The sequence below is a fragment of the Aquarana catesbeiana genome, linkage group LG05 (assembly GCF_042186555.1).
Source record: "Aquarana catesbeiana isolate 2022-GZ linkage group LG05, ASM4218655v1, whole genome shotgun sequence".
NCBI lineage: Eukaryota > Metazoa > Chordata > Amphibia > Anura > Ranidae > Aquarana > Aquarana catesbeiana.
The window spans coordinates 611,092,388-611,100,610 of NC_133328.1; the positions used below are offsets into that span (position 1 = coordinate 611,092,388).

Genomic DNA, 8,223 nt, shown 5'->3' on the forward strand with positions numbered 1-8,223 from the left:
CAACATGGGGACAAGGTGTTTTGGGGGGCTACCCCAAAGCACCCTCCCAATGTTGAGGGCATGTGGCCTGGTACGGTTCAGGAGGGAGGGGGGGCCGCACTCTCGTCCCCCCCTCTTTTCCTGCGGCCTGCCAGGTTGCATGCTCGGATAAGGGTCTGGTATGGATTTTTGGGGGGACCCCACGCCGTTTTTTTTTTTTTTTTTGGCGCGGGGTTCCCCTTAAAATCCATACCAGACCTGAAGGGTCTGGTATGGAATTTAGGGGGAACCCCACGTCATTTTTTTTTTTAAATTTTGGCCGGGGTTCCCCTTAATATCCATACCAGACCTGAAGGGCCTGGTATGGAATTTAGGAGGACTCCCACGTCATTTTTTTTTTTTTAATTTTGGTTCGGGGTTCCCCTTTGGGGAATTCCCATGCCGTTTTTATCAATGAACTTCTATGTGTATTGTCGGCAATGCAATAGCCGCGGGTAGTTTTAAATGAGTTTTTTCCTTCAAAATGTCATTTTGCTGTCAGACTGTTCTAAACACAGGAAACATGCGCCCCTTTACAGGCACACTATAGACACCCCCCAGGTACGAAATTTAAAGGGATATTACACTTTTATTGATTGACTTTAAGCATTATTAAAATCACTGCTCCTGAAAAAACGGCCGTTTTTAAAACTTTTTTTTGCATTGATCCATGTCCCCAGGGGCAGGACCCAGGTCCCCAAACACTTTTTATGACAATAACTTGCATATTAGCCTTTAAAATTAGCACTTTTGATTTCTCCCACAGACTTTTAAAGGGTGTTCCGCGGCATTCGAATTTGCCGCGAACACCCCAAATTGTTCGCTGTTCGGTGAACTTGCGAACAGCCAATGTTCGAGTCGAACATGAGTTCGACTCGAACTCGAAGCTCATCCCTATTCCTGTGTTGTGTCATGAGGATAAACACTGCAGTTTTGGTTACTGAAGCCCCCCGATTCACTCGTGAAGACTGAGAAGAAGAATAAATTCAATACCTTTGCCATCTCCCCATCCTTTGTAACCAGATGTCCTTCCTCATTCTTTATGGGGCAAATATGGTCTGTCCTCCCTTTTTTACTGTTTACATATTTAAAGAATTTCTTGGGATTTTTTTTGCTCTCCTCCGCTATGTGTCTTTCATGTTCTATCTTAGCCGTCCTAATTGCACCCTTACATTTCTTATTGCATTCTTTATAAAGTCTGAATGCTGAGGATGATCCCTCAACCTTGTATTTTTTGAAGGCCTTCTCCTTTGCTTTTATATGCATTTTTACATTGGAGTTAAGCCATCCAGGATTTTTGTTCGCTCTTTTAAATTTATTACCCAATGGGATACATTGGCTAATGCCCTTATTTAATATGCTCTTAAAGCAAACCCATCTCTCCTCCGTATTCTTTGTTCCTAATATTTTATCCCAATTTATGCCTTTTAGCAAGGTTTGTAGTTTAGGGAAGTTGGCTCTTTTGAAATTCAGTGTCTTTGTATTCCCTCCAAAAGGAGTTTAACCTGCCCAAGAACCGCCTAATCTGTGACATGCCCACCAGGTGGAACTCAACGTTGGCCATGCTGCAGCGGCTGCACACGCAGCAGAGGGCCATCAATGAGTACCTGTGCGACTATGGCACCAGGACAGGGTCAGGGGAGCTTGTTTTTTTTTCCCCACGCCAGTGGGCCATGATCAGGGATGCATGCACTGTCCTGTCACCATTTGAGGAGGCCACAAGGATGGTGAGCAGTGACAGTGCATGCATCAGTGACACTGTCCCCCTTGTCCACCTGTTGGAGCACACACTGCGTGGAATAATGGACAGGGCACTTGAGGTAGAACAGAGGCAAGAAGAGGAGGACTTCCTTAGCTCTCAAGGCCCCCTTTATCCAGACAGTGTTCCTGCGTGCCCGCCAATCACACAGGAAGAGGACGAGGAGGAGGAGGAGGAAGATTGTGTCAGTATGGAGGTGGAGCCTGGCACTCAGCATCAGCAGCAGTCTTTAAGGGATCAGTCCCAAGAAACACATGGACTTGTACGTGGCTGGGAGGAGGTGGCTGCGGACCATGTCGTCCTTAGTGACCCAGAGGACTCCGGACCGAATGCCTCAGCAAACCTACGCTGCATGGCCTCCCTGATCCTGCACAGCCTGCGTAAGGATCCTCGTATTCGTGGTATCAAGGAGAAGGACCAATACTGGCTGGCAACTCTCCTTGATCCACGTTACAAGGGTAAGGTTGCGGACCTTATCTTGCCATCGCAGAGGGAGCAGAGGATGAAACATCTTCGGGAGGCCTTGCAGAAAGGTCTGTGCAACGCGTTCCCAGAGACTGGGAGGTTACAAACTCCTGTTTCTGGACAACGTGTTGCTGAGGCTTCGGTCAGTCAAAGAAGGAGCGGTGGAGAAGGTGGCCGTCTGACTGATGCGTTCAGACAGTTTTTTGGTCCGCAGCCCCAAGGTATGATCGGTTCCAGCAACCATCGCCAGCGTCTGTTTTACATGGTGCAGGAATACCTTGGGGCAAGATCTGACTTGGACACTTTTCCCACCGAAAATCCTCTGGGTTACTGGGTCTTGAGGATGGATCACTGGCCAGAGCTTGCACAGTATGCAATTGAGCTACTGGCCTGTCCTGCATCCAGCGTTCTTTCGGAACGCACATTCAGTGCTGCTGGAGGCTTTGTAACCGATCACAGGGTGCGTCTGTCCACCGACTCGGTCGATCGACTGACCTTCATAAAAATGAATCAGTCTTGGATCACCACCAGCTACCAGGCACCTGATGCTGATGTAACCGAATAATTTTTTTTGAAATCTCAGATCCCTTGAAAGACTGCCTATACTGAAGCTGAGTGACTATCCCTGAGAAATTATCCTCTTCCTCCTCAATGATCACGCTTCTGGGTGGTTCTGGGCGCCACCACCAGTGCCTAAGGCACAATTTTTTTAGCCCCTGTTTAACAGGGGCGTGTAATTACAATTTTTGATGCAATACTTTGCAGCAGGGCTCATTTCTGCGTTACAACTAGAGTATCTGTGAGGGGTTGCAGTGTTGTGGCACCAGCACCAGTGCCTAAGGCCCAATTTTTCAGCCCTTGTTTAACAGGGGCGTGTAATTACAATTTTTGATGCAATACTTTGCAGCAGGGCTCATTTCAGCATTCCAACTAGAGTATCTGTGAGGGGTTGTAGTGTTGTGGCACCAGCACCAGTGCCTAAGGCCCAATTTTTCTGCCCCTGTTTAACAGGGGCGTGTAATTACAATTTTTGATGCAATACTTTGCAGCAGGGCTCGTTCCTGCGTTCCAACTAGAGTGTCTGTGAGGGGTTGCAGTGTTGTGGCACCAGCACCAGTGCCTAAGGCCTAATTTTTCAGCCCCTGTTCAACAGGGGCATGCAATTACAATTCTTGATCTAATATTTCACAGCAGGGCCCATTTCTGCACCCACCAAGAGCGAGTGAGGACTTACAGTGTTGTGGCACCAGCACCACCACCACCAAAGGCCCAATTTTTCTGCCCTTGTTCAACAGGGGCATGTAAGTACAATTCTTGATCTAATATTTCACAGCAGGGCCCTGTGAGGGCTTACAGTGTTCTGGCCACAACAACACCTAAGGCCCAAATTTCTGCTGAGTATATAGGGCAGGCCCCTACTTTCAAACATCTAACTTACAAACGACTCCTACTTGCAAATGGAAGGAGACAACAGGAAGTGAGATGAAATCTACCCCTAGGAAGGGAAATTCTCTCCTGTAAGAGTTAATATGGGAAAAACATTTCTCCTTTCCACTGATGCTTTATCACCAATCCTTGTTTCACAAAAAAAAAAACAAATTTTCAAAAAACATTTGTCATTGGGACAGAAAATGAGGTGAAATATTCTCAAGAGGAGCACAGACAGCAAAACAAATGTCACAGGGGTGATAACCCTTCCCTATGTTTTCCAAAAAGCTTAAAAAGATTTTTTGGCTGGAGCTAAACACGTTAAAAATGTACCCGTTCAAAATTACAAACAGATTCTACTTAACAACAAACCTACAGTCCCTGTCTTGTTTGCACGGCCTGTATACTGCTGTTCAGAGTATATAGGGCCTGGTGGCCCCACACCTTTCCTTATTTTAATTTGGGTGCGGGGTTCCCCTTAATATCCATACAAGACATTAAACCCGCAAGCAGTTTTAATTGAGATTTTTTCCTTTAAAAATGACATTTGGTGCAGGGACTGTTCTAAACACGGGAAACACGCGCCACTTTACAGGCATACTATAGACACCCCCCAGGTACGATATTTAAAGGAATATTTCACTTTTTTTTTTTACTTTAAAAAAATTAAAATCACTGCTCCCGAAAAAACGGCCGTTTTTAAAAGTTTTTTTTGCATTGATACATGTCCCCTGGGGTAGGACCCGGGTCCCCAAACCCTTTTTAGGACAATACCATGCAAATTAGCCTTTAAAATGAGCACTTTTGATTTCGAATGTTCGAGTCCCATAGACGTCAATGGGGTTCTAACGTTCGTGCAAATTTTCGGTCCGTTCGCAGGTTCTGGTGCGAACCGAACCGGGGGGTGTTCGGCTCATCCCTACTCATGATCACGTAGGTCACTGTACATGACCCAAGATTGGCCTCTCTCTTCTCGATCAGCAATTACGGGGTGGATCCAGTATCTGCATGCCCTCTGCTTTCTCCTCTCTCTTTCATGCAGAAAATATGACGTAACAGTGGCTGCTGCCACAAAACACGCCATCTCATCATCACTCATCTTTGCAGAGGGCAATCCAAACACATGGAGCAGAAAGCACAATGATGAACCGGAAGAAGAATATTCACCCAGGAAGTAGATGAAAAAATCTAAAAACATAGTAACAAATGATGAAAGAGATGATAATTTTTCCTATTAGCTAAAAAAAAAAACAGCGCCAAAGCTGAAAAACGCTGCATGGAAACGTGCAAATACGCGCAAATACACGCGTCAAAACCCCGGAAAAAACGATCAAAAACGCTACGCTCGGGTGTGAATGGGGACAATCATGCGACGCTGTACACGCTGGTTTGCGCAAAAGTTATAGCATCTACAAACTAGGGGATATTTTTATTTTTTATTTTTTTCCTAGTAATGGCGGTGATCAGCGATTTTTAGCGGGACTGCGACATTGCGGCAGACAAATCTGACACCTGACTGACACTTTATGGGGACCAGTGACATTAATACAGTGATCAGTGCTAAGTAATATGCACTGTAACTGTTCTATTGACACTGGCAGGGAAGGGCTTAACATCAGGGGCGATCAAAGGGTTAAGTGAGCTCCTAGGGAGTACTTTCTAACTGTGGGTGGAATGTAGTGGCTGGAGGAAGACAGATATCCGTGTCTCTACTTGTAGTGATCGCCTACGGCCACATCACTCTGTACACGCCTGATCTTGGAGGCTAAGCAGGGTCGGGTCTGGTTAGTACCTGGATCGAAGACTGCCTGGGAATACCAGGTACTGTAGGCTTCTGTTTTTTTGGAGTTGGCCTATTTTTTTTCTCGTTTCCCAAGGTGCCATCTTGGCATTGCCAAGCTGAAGAGGGTTGAGGGCGTCAGCAGTGACCGCCAATGGCCACATCACCTTGAACATGCCAGATCTTGTCTGATCTCAGAGGCTAAGCAGGGTCGGGCCTGGTTAGTACCTAGATGGGAGACCACCTGGGAATACCATGTGCTGTAGGCTTTTGTTTTTTTTTTTAAATTGGCCTATTTTTTTTCTCTCCATCTTCCTCCCTCACAGAATGGCGGTCTGCCTTGTTTCCTGTGAACGATGGAGTCCTGCTAATTGGCTCCCACTGTGTCCAATCACAGAGGGAGTGGGTCACCAGTGACGCGTGCATGCACCCCAGACTTACTGCACGAAATCACGTACCTGTACGTGATTTCGCACAGAAGGGCCGCCCTGCCACAGTATATATGCGTGGGGCGGTTCTTAAGTGGTTAAAACAAAAAAGTAAATTTTTTAGGATACTGCTTAGGCACAATTAACACGTCTAAATGTTCTCTACACCAAAGAAATATTCACTTTTAGGTTCAGGACCATTTTAAACCAAAGAGGTTGGTTAGATGTGCAGTTATGAGTCACCATCCTCAGGCATTTCTGTTGTCTTGATCTTGCACAATCACTTGTCTTGTTCAAGCCTTTCTGTTTATTGCTATGTAATAAGGAAAGAGAAGTAGGAGAGGGGCTTGCTCAGATGCTTCTAATTTTGCCTATATCATGGCAGAGCAGTAGAATCCAAATGAATGTTCAAGCTGTTTAATCACCCTTCCATCCAGAAGCATATGATTTGTGGTTATCTGCCTTACCTCAAAGACATAATATTATTGTCTTAATCCAATGAGTGTTCCCAGTGGATAGGGGGCGCACGGACGCATAAGCCGATAAGGTGATATGTTGCCTCCTCACCACCTAATTGAAACCCATGATTGCCGTGCAATGCACGCAATTGCGACACGGTAGTGCGGCAATTAGAGGTTTAAACCAGGTGTGAGGAGGTAACACTGGGCAACACTATGCCCGGTGATCTTTGACTTCTCTCACGTTTTTCAGGTAGATCTCCATATCTTTAAGGATGCCTACCTCTGATTTACAGTATATTAGCTCAGAGAGCATTTCTGACATCACTACTGGGAACAGATTGGTAGAAGAAGACCAAGTGAAGTGAAGACAGTGGCGTTGTTAGGTGGGTGCGGGGGGTGCGGGCCGCACCCGGGTGACACCCTCCAGAGGGGTGACACCCGTAGGTAGCGGCACGCACCGCTAACACTGCCTGCTGCCCTGATCTGCTCCTCCGGACTTGCGCTGTGTCCCTCAGCGCAGCGGACTGAAGCCGCCTCCCCCTCCTCTCTGTTTACATCCACACAGGAGGAAGGGGAGCCCGAGGGACACACACGGCTGTGTGTATCATCCGCGCTGTTCTGAGGTCTGTAAACTTTATGTATGTGTGGGTGCAGGGGGTGTCTATGCTAATGGGGGCTCTGCACTGAGGGGGGGTGTCTATGCTAATGGGGGCTCTGCACTGAGGGAGGGTGTCTATACTAATGGGGGGCTCTGCACTGAGGGGGGTGTCTATGCTAATGGGGGCTCTGCACTGAGGGGGGTGTCCATGCTAATGGGGGGCTCTGCACTGAGGGGGGGTGTCTATGCTAATGGGGGCTCTGCACTGAGGGGGATGTCTATACTAATGGGGGCTCTGCACTGAGGGGGGATTCTATACTAATGGGGGGCTCTGCACTAAGGGGGGTGTCTATGCTAATGGGGGCTCTGCACTGAGGGGGGTGTCTATGCTAATGGGGGGCTCTGCACTGAGGGGGGGTGTCTATACTAATAGGGGCTCTGCACTGAGGGGGATGTCTATACTAATGGGGGCTCTGCACTGAGGGGGGTGTCTATACTAATGGGGGGCTCTGCACTGAGGGGGGGTGTCTATGCTAATGGGGGCTCTGCACTGAGGGGGGATTCTATACTAATGGGGGCTCTGCACTGAGGGGGGGTGTCTATGCTAATGGGGGCTCTGCACTGAGGGGGGTGTTTATACTAATGGGGGCTCTGCACTGAGGGGGGTGTCTATACTAATGGGGGCTCTGCACTGAGGGGGGTGTCTATACTAATGGGGGCTCTGCACTGAGGGGGGTTGTCTATGCTAATGGGGGCTCTGCACTGAGGGGGGGTGTCTATACTAATGGGGGCTCTGCATTGAGGGGGGTGTCTATACTAATGGGGGCTCTGCATTGAGGGGGGTGTCTATACTAATGGGGGCTCTGCATTGAGGGGGGTGTCTATAATAATGGGGGCTCTGCATTGAGGGGGGTGTCTATACTAATGGGGGCTCTGCACTGAGGGGGGTGTCTATACTAATGGGGGCTCTACACTGAGGGGGGTGCCTATGCTAATGGGGGCTCTGCACTGAGGGGGGTGTCTATACTAATGGGGGCTCTGCCCTGAGGGGGGATTCCATACTAATGGGGGCTCTGCACTGAGGGGGGGATTCTATACTAATGGGGGCTCTGCACTGAGGGGGGATTCTATACTAATGGGGGCTCTGCACTGAGGGGGGATTCTATACTAATGGGCAGGGGTCTACACTGAGAGGGGGATTCCATACTGATGGGGGTCAGCACTGAGGGGGGGAGTATGTACTGATGGGGGGGTCTGCACTGAGGTGGGAGGCTGATACTGATGGA

General features: G+C 48.2%; 1 pseudogene; it reads left to right on the forward strand.

Annotated features, from left to right (window-relative positions):
- The first annotated feature begins 5,600 nt into the window (after positions 1-5,600).
- Positions 5,601-5,719, forward strand: LOC141146346 (5S ribosomal RNA; annotated as a pseudogene).
- The last annotated feature ends 2,504 nt before the right edge of the window (positions 5,720-8,223 follow it).